Source organism: Camelus ferus, chromosome 35, assembly GCF_009834535.1.
Source record: "Camelus ferus isolate YT-003-E chromosome 35, BCGSAC_Cfer_1.0, whole genome shotgun sequence".
Taxonomy (NCBI): Eukaryota; Metazoa; Chordata; class Mammalia; order Artiodactyla; family Camelidae; genus Camelus; species Camelus ferus.
In genome coordinates this window covers 24,169,120-24,190,160 of record NC_045730.1, presented here as the reverse complement: position 1 = coordinate 24,190,160, position 21,041 = coordinate 24,169,120, and the positions used below count along the sequence as shown (strand labels likewise).

Sequence of the window (21,041 nt, the reverse complement as noted above, 5' to 3'; positions counted from 1 at the left end):
GCCGCAAACTTGCCCACTGTTTACTCCCAGCACCCCTCCACTTTTTCATACCAGGCAGACCTAAGTGAGCAACAATACCCTTTATCAGCCTCTTGGTGTGATTCCAGCTCATGCATATTCATATTTCTACCTCATTAGTAGTCCCCTGGGCTGACTCTGTGTCATCGGGAGAGCACTGAGAATTGTGAAAATCTCAGTTGAAACAATGTCCCTTATCTTCCCATTTGCCTGGATATATTTCGAAGCCCAAGCTTCCAATTGTTCCATAGACTGCTGATCAGATTATTTTCCTTCGTAGAAAACTGAGACTTAACAAAAGTTATTCCAGCAAATGGGCAATGTACCTTTAGCAAAATTCCTCATAAAGATACTCAGTTGGGCCTTTCACAAGGAGATCAGAATTGTTTTTTGAAATAATGCCTCTAAGAACCTTTTTATAACAAAGTAGGGAAATAGCTAACATCTTTTGGAAAGATTTAAAATAATTGTTGTAGAAACAGACTCATAGGCATACAAAACAAACTTATGATTACCAGGAGGGAAGAGGGTGGGAAGGGATAAACTGGGAGTAACCAATATCTTGTAGGAACCTATAAAGAAAAATAATATGAAAATAAACATATGTATGTGCACGTATGACTGAAACATTATGCTGTCCACCTGGTGTAAACCGTGTGGAGTGGATGTGAGGAAGGGAGTATTGGTGGCTGCCCATCCACTGAGGATTATCTGTGGTCCAGGCAGAATTGGATAGCGATGGAGAGAAACATGTGACTATGAGAGAAATCCAGTGAAAGCAATGGATTGGTTTTGGGACCCAAGTGGATGTGGGGCCTGAGAGAGGAAATAAAGATTGTTCTAAAGTTATAGGAGGGTGACTGTCAGGGGTCCTTTTGATAAGGGGCAGCTGGGAAGTAGGGAAGTTAAGAGTGAAAAAGAAGTTCTGCTTTTAATTGGTCACGTTCATAAATTGTCTCTCAAAAAGATTAAGCCCATCCCTAACCAAGCCATTAGTATCATTAATCATCCTTAAAATAAATTTCCATAGTACCTGATTCCTCCTAATTCTGTGACAAAATTTTAATTGCCGATTCAAGCCCCTGAAAGTTTCTGGGACTCTTCCGGTTTCCTATTTCACCCTGAGTTGTTTGTAGCAAGTGGAATTTTTCTAGGAATTTTTCCATTTCATTTAACTTTTCAGATAAAGTTTTTCCTTGTGTTTTGATATTCCGAGCATCCATACTCTTTGAGTGTCTGTAGTTTTGTCTTTGTCTCCATTCCTAATATATATTTTTTTACTTTGTCTCTCTGTCCCATTTTGTACAGAGGTTTATCAATTTTATTGGTCTTTCAAAGAGAAAGATAGCTTCTATTATATTTTTGCATTTCTTTCATTTAGCCTTTTGAGGGGTTGCTTCTGCTCTCGTGGAGATGAGAGCAGATGGCTTAGCAGTTGTAGGGAGGAATGATCTGGAAAAAGCAGGTGCATGTCAAAGTACAGTTTCTTGCTATGTGTCTCAGCTGTTAACTTGCAAAAGGGCGACCATTGGGGCAAACTGGAATCAGAACAAGGCAGGTTGCTCCAAGTGATGACAGTGACTGAGGCCAATGGGGAGGATTACAAAACACCTCCAGAAACTATCCTTCAGCTGCCCCAGAGGAACTCTGCCCTTTTATCATTCGTTCTTTCTCTCTTTTTCCTTATTAGGTTCAAGTCTTTATTAATGTTAACATTCCCAGCCACAGGTGACACTAGGCAGCATTTTACTCCAGATTAAATTTTGGTGGAACACATAAAAGAATGTTATCAGTCAAAGAACATTTTTTAAAGTCATTAGTACTTCAAATGTGTGTCTGAGATACAAATCTCTGGGCTGAGTTAATCAGCAAACTTTCTCTGGCAAGACTTAGCGTTAGCTGCAGTTTGGACTTTAGTTGCAAGCCCAAAGTGGACTGAGCAGTTTCCCCTTCCAGCCAAGACTCGGTGGCAACAGAAAAATATTATTACTATAATTTTGAGATATAAGATATATGTATATACACTCCTGTCTATATATACGTATGTGTGTATGTGTAATAGTCCTGTAATTTTTAAATGGAAGATACATACATCTAGATGTAGATTACTAGAGAATCATTAACCACTACATCCAGAGGAAACAGCTTGCAGTGAGTTAGATATCTTGTCCAAAGTCACCAAGCTATTTGGTAGCAGAGCCATGATTTAGACCTCTTCTGTCCTAGCCTACACTTTATTCTCTAACTCTATGAACTTATTTTATTACCTTGCTTAAAAGATACATGAGTATATATAAAAGGCATTCAACCAGGAACCCTACTTCAGGATGACACCTGCCCCCCAATGTTCATAGCAGCACTATTTACAATAGCCAAAACATGGAAACAGCCTAAATGTCCATAAACAGGTGACTGGATAAAGAAGATGTGGTATATTTATACAATGGAATACTACTCAGCCATAAAAACCGACAACATAATGCCATTTGCAGCAACATGGATGCTCCTGGAGAATGTCATTCTAAGTGAAGTAAGCCAGAAAGAGAAAGAAAAATACCATATGAGATCGCTCATATGTGGAATCTAAAAAACAAAAACAAACAAAAACAAAGCGTAAATAAAGGACAGAAATAGACTCATAGACAGAGAATACAGACTTGTGGTTGCCAGGGGGGTGGAGGGTGGGAAGGGATAGACTGGGATTTCAAAATTGTAGAATAGATAAACAAGATTACACTGTATAGCACAGGGAAATATACACAAAATGTTATGATAACTGACAGAGAAAAAAATGTGACAATGAGTGTGTATATGTCCATGAATGACTGAAAAATTGTGCTGAACACTGGGATTTGACACAACATTGTAAAATGATTAAAAATCAATAAAAAATGTTAAAAAAAGGCATTCAACCAGTTATTACCGTTATTGAAGGAATACTCCCTGTTAATAGAAATGTACCTAGCATGTGTAGCAAGAAGAAAAAATGGCGCACAATATAGAATGTTCCCAGTGAATTGGACACTCATTTTCTAGGTTAGTTATTAGAACTGGGACATGTAGAGGGAGTGCCTTTACTATGCCTACATGCAGAGACAGTTTGTTTCCTTATTAGTGTCTAATACTGAGTTATCTTAACGTTTTTGACAGGATGAGGGTTTGAGTGTTTCTTCCCTTCTCTTTGCTTTAAAAGATTTTAGTTTTAATATACAGGAAGACTCTCAGGAAATCCTTTTTTTTTTCCCCTGGTTTTGGATTTATTTAAAGAAAAAGACATAAAACTCAGGTCTTTGCATCATGCCGTGGCTGTTTATGTAACTAGCAGCTATTTCTCTTGATTTTTAGGCGATATTTAGTGGCAGATTTGAATCGCCATTTTATAGTTATATAAATATATGTAATCATATAACCTTTTGATGTTAAAATTATGAATAGCAAAGAGCAAGTGTTCTGTAAAAACAAAATTAAGCATTTTAGGCAACACATGCATTAAAGGCTTTGACATGAAATCTCTCCTAAACTTTAAACTCTCTAGAAAAGGCAAAGTGTTCTGTTACATTATGAACCACAGCTCTGTTGTGGAGTTTGCAAAATGCTTTGTAGCAGACAGCTATGGAAGGAGAGGGTGTTCATTTTTCTTACTGGTGCCCTTAGCATATTTAATGAAGTGCCTCCATTCCTTGGCTCACAAATACTCATGCAAAGAGGCTGTTTTAACGGAACAGCACCTGATCTAGCTTGCAGCACATTCTTTTTGATGTGGGTCTGTCATTTTGATCCTTTCTAAGTACTACTGATTTTAAAAGGTACACGTATGCTATATTTGCTTGGCAAGCTATACATCATTTCACAAAACATTTCCACAAATGAGTTCTATAAGTCTCTTCATCAAAAAGCATTGTCTTCGCGGATACAGAACACTGCCTTCACATGATGCAACACTGGTACAAAGCAGTTAAGCAAAATAAAGGAGAATATTATACTCATATTATTATGCTATTTAAGTGACAAAATTAGCGTGCTGTAATTTGTTTTTCTTTCCCTGTTTTTTAGTATTCAGGTCATCAGGGTTTAATGAAGACTTACTACCCAATGAGCTGTGTGGGAGCTAGGTTATTAACCTCATGGGAATTGCTTCTTAGGGCCTGGCTTCTTTTGTTTTACTTAAGTAGCTGATCAGCTTGTATGTGATACTTCCTCAAGGCCCCCATCTTCGGCCTACTCTCACGTTCTGTAAGTTTTACACACAAGAACAACTGTCCATCTTCTGATCAGTTCATCTATTTATATTGCCAGTTGTATGGGCAGAATTCTGTCCCCTGGTGTACACACACCTTTTCCTAGTTATTCAGTTATACACCAATCTGGGTACTGTTGGGAAGGGATTTTGCAAATCTAAGAAAGTTCTCAAATCAGTTGACCTTAAGATAAGGAGATGGTCTGGGTGGGCCTGACCTAATCACCTAAGCACTTTACATCTGGTCTAGAGGCAGAGATGGAGGGAGGTGGAGCTAAAGGAGGGCAGAGATTGGAAGCACTAGAAGGATTTGATGGTCCATTGCTCACTAGATAATGGAAAGGGCCATAACATAAGGTATGCAGGCAGCTTTTAGGAGCTGGGAGTGGCTCTCAGTTCAACCAATAGGAAAATGGGAATCTCAGTCCTACAACCACAAGGAACTGAATTCTGCCAATCCAGGACCTTGAGCTCTGGATGAAATGAGCCATGAGTCCTGCGAAGATCTTGATTTTCTGCTTTGGGGGGCCCTGGGCAGAGAATCCATCCAGGACATGTCTGACTAAAGCAGCGAGGAGCTAATATCTATGGGCTGAGTCTGTCATAACTAGTTATGCAGCAACAGATAACTAACAACTGGTTTACAGCCTGTTCAATCTTAGCTTCTTTAGGGTCCTAAAGCTTTTCTCATCTTCCCCTGCCTCTAGTTCTTATTTTAAACCAGAAACAAAAAAGCGGAAATCAAATATCTACTTTGATCTCTCAATTCAGGACGTGAGGCCAGTTGTAATTTATTGAATCCATTGTGGGTTTTATGTTCAATTGCAAAGGGCTTTTGGTTTGTCTATAATCAGAGTGATTCAGCTGGAGACGTCTACTATCCCCTGTGACAGCTGCCCTCCACTGTGTAGGTCCTTAACTCGGACGGAGGGGAAGATTATTTGCAAAGATGTCTGCAATTCCTCCAATCGTAAGTGGCATCCTAGTACTCAGGTCCCTTTGTAATGTGACTCCTGCTTCTACCATCAAGGGGTGGAGCCCCAAATCTTGGAGTTGGGCTAGCTGTGTGACATTTTCAAAGCATAGAATGTAGCAGGATGATCTTGAGGCCAGACCTCAGGAGGCCTGACAGCTTCCTCTTTCATCAGCTGCCCTGGGGTGAGGTCCCCACGATCCTGCACCTGAGGTACTCAAGCAGACAGCTCCAGGCAACTTCTGGACATGGAGGCCACCCAGGACAAGCCAGTCCCTGGCCAGCCTCCCAACTGACAGCAAATGCATGGTGGAGCCTAGCTAAGACCAGGCGGAGCAGAAACAAGGTCTCCCAGCTGAGTCTTATCCAAATCGCCAACCCACAGCATTGCGAGCAAATCATTCATTCTTATTTTAAGCCTCTACATTTTGGCGTGATGTGTTATGCATAAATAGATAGCTGATACAGATATTCAGATATTAAAGAACATGACTTTTTAAATATGGATTTTAAATTAAGATTTCATTTCTTTTTGAATTGATTACTATCTATTCAAATGGCCACGCACACAGTGCAAAATTTAAGATACGAAAAGGTACACATATAAAAATAGGGGGTATAGCTCATTGGTAGAGTGTGTGCTTAGCGTGCATGAGGTCCTTGGGTTCAATTCTCAGTACCACCATCAAAAAACTATTTTTAAAAACTAAAACTTAAATTTCCCTCCTCTACAGCACTGTTAAGCCTTCCTCATCTGCTTGGAGCTTTTTAGGATGATGGTTAGGGCATAAAGCAACTATTTCAAGATTGTGCATAAGGAAAATGACCAAGTCGGAGATAAAAAAGTAATATATCTCATTCCAAACTGATTTGCTTTGCTCTGCTTTATGTCCCCACATGTTCATCACTGCTTTCCTCAGTTTTCCTTAGGAATGAATTTTGAAAAGGCCCCAGATGTCAAAGTAAAAAGGATGAGGTTAAAGCTGAGTCTACGGGTGGCCTTGTGGGTGAGTGTTAGAAGATGGAAAATTATTATGTACACTTTCCAGTAAAGTGCGATCAGCACTCTATCACCAAGGATTAGCTAAAGGGCTCAGAAAACCACTCTGGGGAGCATTTTCTTTGTTTTGCATTTGGGGAAAGTGAGCAAGGGTGCTTGATATACCTGGTGAACTGTGCCAGCCCAGGAGTAGAAACCCAAGGAGGTGCCTATGTCACTGGTCCCTGAACTTCCTGCAGACCAGGCCACAACCAGAATACGGAATCTACAGGACATCAGCCTCAGGCTGAGGGTTGGGTGCCACCTGATGCACCCTTAGGAAGTCTAGCTGTGCCCTGATGATCCAGCCTGATTCATGGGACAAACATCCATCATGCACCTAATGTGGTCCAGGCACTGATGTGGATGCAAGTGTAAGTATCACTCTAGCCCATAACCTTTAGGTTCTTATCTCCCAGGTGCACCCACAGTGACTGCAAGGGTCCCATGCTAAACTAGACACTTGATCCCACCTGGATTAAAATCCTCCTGAGATGCCAGGAATGTGAAATGCAAGCCCAAAAGGGTAGCCTTAATGAATGGGCATTGGCGTCCTGTCTTTTAATAAAGCTTTGACTCAAGAAGTTCAAAGTCAGCACTTGATCTCTTTTTATTGTTTTTTGTTTAAAAGAATAATGGTTCCTGATACAAAGGAAAGGCCAAGGCTAAGAGCCTGTGGGCATTAAGATTCCAGTCTATCGAATGAGTTGCCCGTTTCTGTTTCCAGGGTAAGGAAAAGTCTGTGTGATCACCTATCACATCCAGACTCTGTCCACTGTCCTGGCATCATAGAAGTCTGTCCAGGCTGCTTTGGGGTGACATTACAGGCTCACTGGTGGGTCAGTGCTTTTCCAGGGTTAGAATCTAGAATCCAATGCACACTTCTTGTATTAGTCTCTTTGCTTTGCTCAAACAACAGACACTTATTGTCTCACAGTTCTGGAGGTTGGAAGTACAAGATCAAGATGTTAGCAGAGCTGGTTTCTGGTGAGGTGCCTTCCTGGCTTACAGATCACTGCTTTCTAGCTGTGTCCTCACATGGCCCCTGTGTGCATGCACAGAGAGATCTCTGGTGTCTCTTCTTCTCATCACCAGCCCTACCAGATTAGGTCCCCACCCTCATGATGTCATTTAAACTTAATTAGCTCCCCAAAGGTCCTACCTCTAAATACTGTCACATTGGGGGTTAGGGTTTCAATATATGAATTTTGGGAAGACATGACTCAGTCTCTCGCATTTCTTATACTCCAGACACTACGTTAAGCAGGAGGATGTAAAGATATGTATATATGTCAAGTATCAACTTTGCTCAAGGAGGGCACATATTTATAATACAGTGCACTCATTATAAGGCAGTGCTAAGAATGGGAGGGGCAGGAAAGTCCATTCAGTTTGAGCAGGTCAGGAAGGCTTTTCAGAGGAACTTGGGTCTCAGAGAGGAGTGGCGCTCTTGGGGGGCTGGAGCCAAGGTGAACGTGTGCTAGGCCGAGGGGAGGCACGTGGAAAAGCCTAACAGGTGGCAGATTCTTTCGTCCAGTCCTCATATTCACAAAACAGGGCCATTTACACATATAGTGTTCTGGTGGAGGGAGCAACAGGTTCTTGTCTGGGCGGTGCAGCAAGGGCACAGGGGCGTTGTCAAGATGATGCCAAGAAGTATGCTGCTGTATGGGATACTGCACGAAGGAGCTTGAACTGGGTCATGCAGTAGGATTTGGGCACCTGACAAACGGTTTGAAGAGCAGATTTGCACTTGGAAAGGGGGAAGCAGTTTGGAGGAAAAGCGTAGGTGAGACTGGAGGCTGGAGACAGTGGGGAGGCCACTGCCACCGTGTGATAACTGACCCCAGAGGCCAACTGTGGCAGAACCAGTGGGACGGGTGTCGGGTGGGCTACCCAGGCATCCCATAGAATGTGAGTACTGGGAAGTGACTCCTCTGTGGGGAGTGAGGGGAAAATTGAGGCTGAATCCCAGGTTCTGGTTTGGTGCCCAGTGGACCCATTGTTGAGAATAGAAACAACACAACCCAAGGACGGGGGAGAAGTAAGGCTTGTGGGAAATGCCATGGATAAAGTTCACACAGGTCAGTTTCCTGGGCTGGGAAGGAGCTCATGTCTACATCCTGTGGCAGGTGATCCCACCCCTCAGTGGGCTTAGTGGCCTAGAGATGACCAGGCTCTCAAGTGCCATACACTGAGAGCATCTTTGAAGGAAGTAGTTTATTTATCAAAATCTACCAGTGATATGACTTTTTTGTGTGATCATGACCAAGCTGTTTCAGTCAAAAAAGCTTCCCAATAAATAAACCCTTATTCATCTGTTGCCAAGAAAATTACAAAGGTTTGATCTAAAATCCATTACCTGCTATCTTTATATTGTCTGTTACTCTGAAACAGATACGTCCCATTTTTGTACCTGCTGTGATTCAGGTAGATTGTAATCTAAGAGGCTCAGGGTTGGGCAGAGAAGCAATTTGCTGTAAGAGAGCTGAGAAAAGTGAATATCAGAGAGAAAAAAAAGCGGTGAAACAAACCCCTTTCTCCTTTCCAACAAATTTAAATCTCCAAGTACCCTTTGAGGAGAAGGAATCTGAACAAATTCCCAGGTCACTGGGTTTCAAGCTCTGGTTTGAGAGTAAATTCTTACAATGACAACAAATCTGATTCCTTGTGTGTCCCCCCACCCCATTCCCTTTGAGTTTTCTTCGGTGACGTATTGGCAGAATTTCAATAGGAATAGTGTCTCTGAGTGTCACAGGCGTGGAGTGGAGGTGGAGGCCAGACACCCACCAGCCAAACACTCCCGAGTACTTGGGGTCCTGAGTGTGTGTGTGTGTGTGTGTGTGTGTGTGTGTGTGTGTTGTTTAATTGTGGGCCCCACAAACGGGTTCCCGCCGCCTTTAATTTCCCATTTCTCTCTCTCATCTGTTGACACTCAGTATTTTTCTTCCAATATTCCCTCTGCTTCGAGAGTTTCCGAAGCCAACCAAACTGAAGCCACAGAAGGAAAACCTCCCGGGGCCAGATTCGCAGACTTTCTCCCTGCTCAGTCCCCGTGGGCCGGAGCGCGGAGCAGCAGCCAGCGCGGCGGGGCGTGTCTGGGGCGGGGCCTCGGCCGCCTAGCCCCGCCCCCGCCCCGCCCCGCCGCTTAATTCGGACTCGCGGGGCCGCGGGGTGTGAAACAGCCGCCCTGCGCCGGACCGGCCGCCGTCGCCGTCTGAGCCGCCGCCCGCGCCGCCTCCGCGCCGCCCTGAGCCGCCGTGCCGCTGGGCGCCGCCGCAGCCTCCCGGAGCGAGCGCCTGGGAGGGAGCCGCGCGCCTTTGTGCGCGCGCCGAGGTGGGTTCGCCTCCCGCACTTACTTTGCACACAAAGACTGGGAGCTCGGAGGAGGCGGGGTGCCCGCCGGGACCCGGCGCGGCCGCCCGCCCGCCCGGACGCCCAGCACGAGGGACCCCCGGGCGGGAAGGGCGGCCGGACTTACCCTCCCCGCGGCCGGCGGTGGGGCAGGGGTCCCTGCGGGCGCGGGAGGACGGCGCCCGGGCCACCCCTCGCCGTGCCGGCGGGCGGGCGTGGGGCGTGGGGCGCGGGGTCGGGGCGTGGCGGGGGGGCGCGCACGGGGGTCTCCCGGCCCAGGGGGTGCTGGGGAGTCGGGGGGCGCCGCGGGGGAGGCGAGCCGGGGCGGCCTCCTGACTCGTCTTATTGTTGCTTCCTTGGCCTTGAAAATGGAGAGACCCTGCCTGCCGCGGGGGATGCGCTGCCCACCCGGTGCGCCGCGCGCGGCCAGATGCCGAGCCCTGGGCGCCCGGCTCGCCCCCCGTTGCCCCGGCCGCCACCGAGCCTCCGCCTGGGCAAACAAAGGGGCCGCGCCGGTGGTGGGGGTGGTTGGCCCGCTGGTTTAAAGGTGGACTGGGGCACCGTTTCCAAAGAGTCTGCAAGTAACTTTTCCATTTTTGACTTCTGTCCTCTTCTACTACTCCAGTGAACCTGGTGTGTTGGGTGGCGTCTGCACCCAAGAAGTCCTAAAATTTTGGTTTTCATAATTTCTCCCCAAGCATCTCCAGGTCCCCCGGGGATGGCGTGGACGTGTATGGCTAAGTTTTGACAGGCTGTGTAGGGGGTGGTAACAGCCCTTCTGAAATGGGAAGATGTCCTGTTGAGGAAAAATTGCAAGTATTCTCAGCAGTAGGCCACCACACACTTCCTTCCTCCGAAGGACTTTAGGCAGTGCCAGCAGAGCCCAGTTATTCGATTGGAATGAGTGTGATGTTCGAGATAAATACAGAAAACCGGGTTGAGGCCTGTTAGTCTTGGCATTTGTAACTTGAGAATTTCTTGCTAACCTGTACTTAATTTTCTCCCGAGGCAATGTGCCCCCTGTTTCACGTTGGAGATTTTAGCTGTCCATGTTGCTTTAAGTTGACACACTATCTGGGGTGTCTGTCTAGAGAAGATTTCGTGGTGCTAGTAGTTTCCAGTATAAAACTTTTCAGTATAAAATTATATGTTTATTAAAACATTGGAAAGAAATGTAGGGAAAGAAAAAGTCACTTAGGTTCCCAGCCACCCCAACACAACCTTGATGAAGGTAAAGGCATCTTTGCATGATTTATGGCTTGGCAGGCATGGGTGTGTGTGTGTGTGTGTGAATAAATGGGGGAGTTACTGATTATTAATCTTTACTGCTCACATCAGTCGAAAACATGACCTCTAATAACCATCGTCTACAACAGTGTTTTGCCAACAAGTTGTTAGAAATATATTTTCGTATAGCCTTGCAACTAACCACCTGTACACGAGGGAGAGGGAGAGGGAGGAAGTAGAACAAAGGAAGTTCCACTTAATAGGGAAGAATGGACTGACAGAAACATTTTATGGACTGTATTCTTTGGATTTCAAGGAGTAGTTTGGGACTGACAATTGTTTTAAAAAAAATTAAAAGTCAACCTTTCAGCTTTTAAAATATTTTAAAAATAAAATTGTGTTCTGAGAGTCATGAGAAATACGGAATGGAAAGGAACTTTTTTTTGTAGAACAAGAAATATAGCTGGTTTTATAACTGCTAAAACACCTTGCTACTAAAAGACCTTGCACTGAGAAAGTAAAATAAGAAGGCTTTTCCTGTGTGTACTGAGTAGTTTTGAGTGTGTGTATTCTGTGAAAAAAACAAAAACCACGTTGTTCCGCCACAGAGTGGGCCACCGAATGTTTGTCCTTACATACTTTTATTTTCCACTTGTAAAATTTTCCAGCATTTAATTTCTCCAGTGTGCAAAGTGAGAAGAGGTCTTGGAGACAATTGTGTAGAAGCACTAGATTGATCGCTAGGATGATGCAATACTTTTTGAAGGTAGAAGAATTTACAAGAAGGAAGTTGTGGTTAGGTACCGTCAGGTGCAATCTTTGTTCCTGTTTCTAACATGGGACTCCTTAATCTGCATGCGTGCTTGGGGGGGGGGGCCCTGTATCCCCAAGTTTCACATCCTCATGTTCAACCAACCGAGGATTGAATCTGCAGGTGCCAAACCTGTGCACAAAGGGCCAACTGTATTCATTGTTCTACACTATTTTGTATCAGAGATTGAGCATCTGTGGATTTTTTGGTGTCTGAGGGGGTCCTTGAACCAGCACCCTGTGGATTCAGAGTGTGGACTGCAGTGACCTGTGAGTGTGTGTAGTATATAATGTGCTGTAAAAATGGTACCTTTCTACATACAGAAGTCAAAAGAAACCAAAATAGGGAATATCAGAATCTTTACATCTTATTTTTCAACCTTCCTATGGCCTTGAACAGTCTAAGCAGTACAGCCAGGCTGGACATGAGGTCGGAGTTGAGTAGCTTTGCTCTTAAAAGGTCTGTTGCTTTGTGGGTAGGAGAGAAAAGTTTGGGAATAGTCCAAGGTTGCAGACCTGCAATGGCCATTTGTGATGGGCAGCCACTGGTCCCTGTGGACTGGAGATTCCATTCCTAGGATGTTTAACATAGACTTGGTTTGTGCTTGAGAGAAGTGCCATGGGAAGTCCTGTTCCTGCACTGTTTGTAGTAGGATGAGTGCTGTTGTCCATTTATTCATCCCTTTGATTTCTTTATTGTTTAAAATGTCACTAGTAATGGTGGAAAAATTTTTTACTGATCTTTGGAGGGAGTGGTTGAAGGGTGGAAAACTTTTCTCCAAAAAGAGGGAATGTAGTAGATTAGTAATTTGGCTTAATATTCTTAATGTCCCATCTACTCTTTCCCTCCAGACTTCTCTGTGCAAACATTTGGAGAGAATGGGCCAGAAAGCTTTGTGGGGTGAGATCTAGATTTTAGGCATTTTTAGAAGTCCTTGGATAGCTTGAGATAGTGACTTGTCGGCTTTCTTTAGGTCTGGAGAAAGTAGCTGTGGGCACTGACCCATCTTGTGTCTCACTTTGGCCTCACGTTGTATAGGGCAAGCTCTGTGTGACCGAGAAGTCCGTGCGCACGGCCTGGGGCCATGATGATCTGATGAGACTCCACTGCTTTTCCTTGTGTAATTTCCTTGTCTCATCTTTTCCTTTGTGAACCAGACCAGTTTCTCCCTTTTCCTTCTAGTGCAAAATGCTGGACCCTGTCCGTCTGTACTTTAAACTTTTCCTTATGCTCAGTACCTAGGGAACTCCACTGGAAAGATGCTTTTACTTCATCTGATTTGTTGATCCCAGGATCCCATCAGTAGGAGAAAGAAAATCACTGGCGGCTGCCACTTCACCGTGGTAAATGGACAAGGGGCTATTTCTAAGGCTGATGGGGGAAGCTGTTTCCTGTTCAGTCCTTCATTGAACAAACATTTCCTTCCATCTTCCCATGTGGTGGCACTGTCCCAGCATGGGGTATACTGCAGTTGACAAGACTGATGGGGTCCCTGTCTGCGTGGCAGGGCAGATGAGAAAGATATTTAAAGAATTGTATAAAATTACACAGATTGTTTAATGACAGTGATGAGAAGAGCTGTGCAGGGAAGGTAGTCCTTTGTGAGTTAAGGTATCTTGGAAAGAAGGGGGTAGACCCTAGTGAAGGCTGCGGGATTAGGTTTCTGACTGGAAGGTGAAGGGTCTGGTGGGGCGAGGCATGGAGTGGGGTGAGTGTGATTTGCCCAGGGCTGCTTGATGTAAGAACATGGTGGTAGGGCCTCAGTGGAACAGATTTGGAGGACTGTTTGGTTTTGTCTAGAATTTGGCTGAGGGATTGGGACGCTTTCTAGTGCAGAATTGAGGAGGGACTGGGAAACCCTGGTATTGTTCCTGTGTTCTCACTGAAGGCCAGTGGCCTGGGGAAGCCAGCTGAGGTGGGTGCCTGGTGATCTCAGCTGATCTGGGGCACTCCCGGGAGCTGAGGGCTAGTGTTATGTGGGTTGAGGGGGGCACGTGACTACATCTGGGTGCACCCGAGGCTCTGTTACAAAAGATAAGACAAGGGGCTTGTGGGGAAATTGTGGGAAGACTTACTTAAGAATGTTTTTCAAACTGGGGTGAACTGTAGGAAGGAAAATGGGGGGAGATGCAGAAGGAGGAAGTAGTGTTGCTTTAACATGAGGTGAACTCTTAACAGTTCAGTCCTATCAAAAACTTCATTAAGGCCAAGCAGCTGGTGCAAAGCAGGTGTAAAGTAGGAGCTGTAGTCTGTGCTGTGTGTGGCGGGGGAGGTGGGAGGGAGACGTGGTTTGATGACAGTGTTGCCTACACACAGCAAAGTCTTGGGGTTCTGCCTTGTGAAGAAGAGCACCCCTTGCCCCTCTTTGAGGCCATGAAGCGTTGCGACCTCTGGGCTGTCCGCAGTGCTGTTCCTGGCTGTGCTACCAAATCATAAATCCTTCGCAGCTTCTGTGGGGAGAAGTCTTGAACGGGGGATTGCAGAGCCTAGGGAAAAGATAGAAAAAATGCAGGTAGACCAGCTGTCCACATGCTGGTGGGCTGTAGGCACGTGTTGTCTAGAGGACTTTCTTGCCTCATCCTCTTCTCCTTTCTGTTGTCAGTGCCAGCCTGTGTTACAGCAGAGTGTCTGTGGGTCACAGCCCAGCTCAGTGCCGGCCCTGGGTGAGAGGGATGGGATTGGGGAACGGGGCACGTTTCTTACTGTGCTGTAGGGGAACGGTTTGGAGCTTTGAAGCCAGACCTGTCTGAGTTGGAACCCAGGCCCCAGCTTTGTGATCTAAAGCTGTTTGTGAGGTGAGCTTAGCAAGATCTGCCTCCCACGGTGCGGCGCCGGCCTGAAGCCCCAGACACGGTCTCAGAGACGTGGCCGGCCACGGGGCTTAGGGTCTTGAGCCTTTGCCCACAAAGCGTCAGTAACAGCGGAGGTGCCACGATGCCACCGAGGTGCACGGCGGGCGGGGTGAGGGGAGAATGAGGGACTTTCTCCCTGCTCTCTTCGCCCGGCGCCGCAGGGTACATTCATGCCCTCAGGAGTGTTTTAAAGATAACTGGGCTCCAGTGTTAGAAGTGGCATGATTTAGTCTATCCTTGGATACAGGCTTGGCGCTCTTCGTGGAGTGTCACAGTCAGGTGTCTGGGAGAGGCTGCGATCCTGTGGTGTAAGCTGTCTTGTGTCTTTGTGAGCCTAGCATGCTCCGTGAGTGTTACAGTGAAAACTCACATTTTACCCAGGTTTTTCAGGCATCTGGGCCTGATCCATGCTAATGAGCTTACAAAGCCGTACAGTCACATTATAAACTCCCGCAGTAGAAATAATCGGAAGGTGTTCACCAGTGTCTGATAGAGCTGTGTCAAGTTCCCCTGTGCTGCCGGGAGTTAGGAATGTCATTATGGGGAGGCATGTGTAGAAGGACTTTCTTTCAAATGTTCTTTTCCCTTACAACTCAGTGTCATTTAAAATAAAGCTGTGGTCGGCGTCTTCCTTTCCTTTTTTTCACGGATGCCCAGAGTAGTGTGTGTTGGAAAGAGAGAGGCCTAGTCTTCTGAAATGTTCAGAATCCCAGGCCCAAGTTCACTGTTAATTAGTATGTGTATGGTTTTCGAGCAGGTCATTTATTTCTCTGTGTCTCCTTCCTCATCTGGACCGTGGAGGTCATCCTCCTTGCCCCCCTCCTAGAGCGGTCTGCAGGGCGAGGTGAGAGCCTGCGCTCTCTGTGCCCGGTGGCACACCCGGGGATGTGACTTGTCCCTCCTGGGACTGCCCTGGGGTTCTGATAGTGTGCCGGCCACCCCTGTAGGGCAAGGTGGCGCTTGGAAGGTGAGAGGGGGCAGGGCTCAGAACAGGAGGACCACCGCATCATCCCTGAGGCTCCTGCTAGAGAGACCGCAGTCATTCCGTGCTCGGGGGGCGAGGCACCGTGGGTGGTGCTAGACTGTGAGACTGAGTCGGTTAACCCAGTAGGGCTTCCACCTTCTGATCTGTGAAACAGAACAATGACACATGTAATAATATTATTATTTTTATTATTACCTACTAACAGTTCCTGAGCATTCCCTAGCTTGCAGGTGCTGTGCTAATTGCTGTGTGTCTTTATTCCTTCAGCGATTTTTAAATTTTATTTTAAAAAATATTTCATATTTTATTTTTCTCTGTGCCAGGCACTGGGCCAGACTCTGGGGCCAGGACGGTGCGTGGGACTGACAGAGTCCTGCCTGCCCGGAGCGTCTGGTCCAGTGGGAAGACGGCGTGTAAACGAGTGTGCAGATAATACGATTCCAGGTGGTGTCGGTGCTGTAAGAAAAGTCAGTCCGGTCAAGGGGCTGGAGTCAGGCAGGGGAGGAGGTGGGGTTTTGAGTAGGGTGCGGCCCCTGTGAGGAGGGGAACTGGAGATGTGAGGGAAGGAGGGGGTAACCTGGCCCCTCTGTCTGTGCAGAGGCCAGGGGCCAGGGCGCTCACCTGCTGAGCTGGGAGACCCCACGGATTCTGAGCAGGAGGTGGTGGGGACAGGCCTTGTGCGGGGTAAGTACCCTGGTGGGTGGCCGCCAGGACTTCAGGGGGCAGGAGTGGCAGCAGGGGGACCAGTGGGAGGCTCCTGTGAGTCCCTGGGGGCTGGGACGAAGTGGTTTGATGGATACCCGAAATATTTTGAAGATGGAACCCTCAGGACTTGGTAGTGGGTTGGAGCTGACATGTGAGAGGGAAAGAAGTCACGAGTGACACCTGCGTGTTTAGCCTCCGTGACTGGGTGAGGGGTGGTACCAGTTATTGGTCTGAGAAGCCTGGGGGAAGATGATGAAATGTGCACAGACAACCTCTGAAATCAGGACTGTTAGGATTCCCATTTCCTGGATGTGGAAAGTGAGGGTTAGAGAAGTAACAAGTTTGCCATGTAGGACAAAGCCAAGCCCTGGGTTGTCAACCGTTTTCCAAAACTCTGAAAGGCCTCAGTTTGCTGTCATAATAGATTGGTATGAAAACCTGTGCAAACACTTTGAAAACACTTTTTGTTCCCCAGTGCAGCTTTATTGAGGTATATACTGTACAATTCGCCCAGACTTGCTCCTGACTGGCAGTAGCCTTGAGGAGAGGGGATGTGATACGGGGAAGTCAAACCAAATAAAATGCAGTTCCATAATTTCTAGTAAATTTGTGCAGTTGAGCAACGTCGCTAGACCAGTTTTAGGCTCTGTAGTCAGTTCCTGTTCCCATCCCCAGTTTCAGGCAAACGCCGATCGTCTGTCTCTAGGGTCATGCCTTTTCTGGAACGTCCATACATGGAGTCATACAGTCTGTGGCCTTTTGTCTGGTTTTGTTCGTTGAACCGAGAAGTTTCCAAGGTTCATCCACTGTTGCATAACACATCTGCTTTCAAGGCACATTCTTTGCTTTTGTCCAAAAGAGGTGCTCTGTGCTGATGGGAATGATTTCCACCGAGATGGGCCTTCAGATCCTGAGACAAATAAAAGCATTTCCCAAGCACTGACTGTTAACACCAGGCGTGGCTTTTCGTTCGCTACCTCCTGTGGTCTTCCGACACATTCCACGAGGGAGGCCCCAGTAGTGCTGGTGTATGGAAAGTAAGAGCTTACCCCGGATTATAAGAGCTGGGGTCAGACTGGGGCCTTCTCTTTGCAGATTTATGCCTCAGCCGCTCCTCCTCCGTGTTTCCTTAACCATGTGATGAACCTTTTGACGTCTTAGTCTCAGAAAGGGCTTGGAATCCCAGTTGGAATAGTGCACTTCCGTGCAAATCTAAAACTACAGTTTTAAGGAGGGTATTTGCACGACATTTTAATTTTGGCCTTACAGCGTGGAAATAGCATCTTCAGGTCATCTGTATGTGAGAGCTTTGTTGGGTGTGGTGTGAGGGTGGTGCCACACTGAACACCCGTAATTTTGTCATTAGGCAGAGCTCGTGTGTTTGAGTTGTGTTTTAAATACTATGTTTACCAATAATGCCATTTTTTGGTACGAAGTTTCCCAGGACTGCTACCTTATTATTAATGGGTGGGATTTAATTACGCATCATGCATTTTTTCAGAATGTTCATGTCACTATACTAGATATTAATGCGTTTCCCCCTCTGCGTAACAATTCTGTATTTAAACAAGTTTTTCCAGCTCATGTATCATCCGTTTTGGAGGATTTCGTGTTCCCGATTGAGCGTTCTTTGTGCATCACAAGTGTCTGAAAACTGTGGGAAGAGTTTCAAACACTTCACATCTTACTGTCTGTACTTTTTTTTTTTTTTTAAGATTATCAGGTAGCTTGGTAAGAGCTAGTTACATCATTTAGCCATGAAAAGTGATAACCTCTTTGGAATAAGGACTAACTTTGCCGCAGGATTCTGCCCTTGGTTTCTGTAAGGCACTTCGTACTGGTGTCACAGCTTCCTGACTTTCTAAAATGGGATCATGGCATCGGTAAACTGACTCCTTAAGTCTGGTACGCCTTTCATTGTTAGGGATTTCGGATTATAGTCTCAGTTTACTAGCTCAAAATAGCAAACCGAAAAAGGAGGCTTTTTATTTTAGAATACTTGGTTTTAAGAGTTAAAAATGAGCAGTATTAAATTTTGATCTGGAAATATTTCCTTCACATCTTTGTTAATCTCTGCCTTATGGTTAGAGCCGCAGGGGAGTCTACTCTTTTTGAAAAGGGCGAACCCAGAGAAATGCCAGGTCTTGAAAGTTGGGCGGCCGGGGACAACCATTGTTCCACACCCGTTGGACAATTCCGGAGAGTGGCAGGTTAAAAACCCTTATAACTTGAACTAGAAGCTTTGGGAGACTTAGGATTTGGGGCAGAGATTGAGACTGAAATAGCGTAGTGAAGAAAACTATCTTGAGTTCCCATTGCACTCTGTTTAGTGTTACTGTTTGCCTTTGCTGGACAGCTTGCTCCCCTGATGCAGATCAACAGCCCACAGGGCTCTGAAGTTGGACACAGGTCCCCATGGATTTCTGTCTGTGGTGTGGACTTGCTTCCGACTGGCAGTAGCCTTGAGGAGAGGGGGTGTGATACGGGGAAGTCAAACCAAATAAAATTTAAATTGCCAGAGGTATAAGTGGATGGAGCTGTTTATGGAAGATGTGTGCCCTGAGCTTTGTGTACATTGTGCCTCAATTAAGAAAAAACAAACAGGCAAAAACTACACAAATCCTACAGGGACAGGAGCTGCTGGGGTGGAGCATTGTTCAAGAATGTTCAAGAATCAAAGTGACCTCTTGGATGTTCATCTCGTTTCCTTCTCTCCTGGTTCATAGGTGCCCTGCTTGCTTCAAATGCTGACTTACCTGCTCAGAGCATTGATTTTATGCTTTGTACAGGAATGGGTTTCATGTGAAGCTCAAGGCTGCTAGAATCCTGTTGACAAAAATTGTGCAGGCACCTGTAAATTTCCTCTCTAGAGTGCTGCAGGAACTGGTTCTTGCTCTGCTAGCCAAGGTCTTCTGAATCTTCTTACTGAGGGTTTCCCCTTCCTGTGCAGAGCTGGGAGTGGCCCAGTTTCTGCTCATGGGCCCTGCCCTTTCAGTTGGGGAGTGGCTGGATGTGCAGTTCCAAAACATCAGAAGGCGAGGGGTGGGGGCAGCCCCGGGATGTGCAGGACTCTCCACACTCCCTGCGCTGATTTCACCCCTCGTTAGTTTGAAAGTGTCTTTGAATAGTTGGTTTCTTCACACCAGGGTCTGAATAAAGCCCACATGTTGCATCTGATACGCTTCTTGAAGCTTTAACTCTAGAACAGCTCTTCTGCCCCACCCTGTTCTCCCTGAGTTACTGCTTTGCTGAAGAAGCAGGTCAGTTGTCTTGTAGAATGTCCTGCAGTCTGTACTTGGCTGAGAGTTTTCTCTTTAAATGTGTTCCACTAGTCTCTGTATTTCTGAAAGTTAGTGCTAAAGCTTGATGAGATTTGTTGATGAGAAACAATAAAACATCCAGTTATCTTACCAGCAGAATGGGTTTACTGGGAAACAGCAAAAAAGAATTGCAATTCAGGATGTGCAGCTTAGGGTGAACCACAAGCAAGTCCAGAGAACGAAGCAGAGGAACGTTCTTTTATAGGGGAGAAGGGGGGTTGGGAGGGGCTGTTATAAACAGTCCATTGGAGGAAACTGGGAGTTCAAAGTATTGTGGCTTTTCATTGGCTGAGATGTGACAGTCTCTCCTCCCTTCCTCCTGCTGGGTGGTAAAGTGGCTACCTTCTTCCTGTTGGAGAAGCAGTTGACACAGAGTGATAGGACATGAGAATACCCCCTTTTGGCCTCTTGATTCCATTTTAAATGAGGTTTCTGTTCATTTTCGTAGGTTTATATTCAGCTTTTAGGGGCAAGACTAGGTGGTGGTACACTCTTTGTGTCCCATCATCTCAGGACTGTCTGATTGTCTCCCCTGTAGTGATACTGTGGTTGCTCATTGGGCTCATGTGGTGGCAGCTTGATCCTTTCATGATGAATCAGCCTTTCTCCCAGTTCTGTTAGCATCCACTGAGGACTGTTGCCTGAATTGATTATTTCATTAGAGGTTGTCAATTCTTCTGTCTTAATGAGCATGTTAGTGAGTGCAAGATGAGATTTAAATGGGCCAGGGTGCTTCTACTTGGGGACATTGGAGGATTAATAGAGAAGCAATAACTGGCTTGGCTTTATCCAATCATAACAGGTACTTCCAGTCATTAGAGCTAATTACCGTGCACGCAGTCTTTTATGAATATACTGCTCTGGGTTCATTTTATTGTAAGTCTTGTTTTGCAGCAGTGTTAAATTCTGTTGGTATTTACTAACTTGGGTGCCTGGCCACCACCTAAACTAAGAGATCACACCATGGGTTTGTTTATGAGTCAGAATTCCATGTGGTGGTGTAGACTATGATAGATTATCTTTGTCAACAATTGTTTAAAATTTCCTGACACATAAGGGAATTTATGCCCCATCTTCCCTTATAAAAGAGTAAGTAAGTCATTGATGAGTTTAAATGAACAGGAGGAGAATGATAAATCTGAAATAGCTGGGTTTCTCTTCTGCCGAGATATCAGAGAAATGGACCTCTGCTGGCAACTTGCGACTTCATTGTTAAGATCGGAAAGGATAGATTATTGCCTTGTTTCCAAGCAGGAAGTAATTGGGAGTTCCTTTTAAAGGAGGGGGGTTATAGCAAATGAATTTAATTTGTGTGTGCTCCATCACTGCCAGGGGACACTGGGACATGTTACAGTAGCAGTCTGACTTGGGGACAGTCCCAACATTTCAAGGCCCCTGGGATGGAAATATATTGATTCCTCCTGTCATGGGCAAGCCTTCCTTTTGCCAGAATGTGCTCCTGGAAACCACATTGTGAAAAGGACCTTCATAAAGCTGGTTCTAGGATCCTCACAGGCACA

At 45.9% G+C, this 21,041-nt stretch overlaps 1 protein-coding gene across 2 annotated transcripts in view; it reads left to right on the top strand.

Moving 5' to 3' along the window:
• FAM107B (family with sequence similarity 107 member B) overlaps positions 1 to 21,041 on the top strand; it is a 191,313-nt gene that overhangs the window by 114,644 nt on the left and 55,628 nt on the right. The window contains exon 1 of one of the 2 annotated variants that reach the window (XM_032474065.1): positions 9,467 to 9,603. The exons of the other annotated variant lie outside the window; for it this stretch is intronic. The gene's annotated coding sequence lies outside the window, so the exon portion shown is untranslated. Of the gene's footprint in view, positions 1 to 9,466; positions 9,604 to 21,041 lie in introns of those variants that run through there. 2 annotated transcript variants of the gene reach the window in all.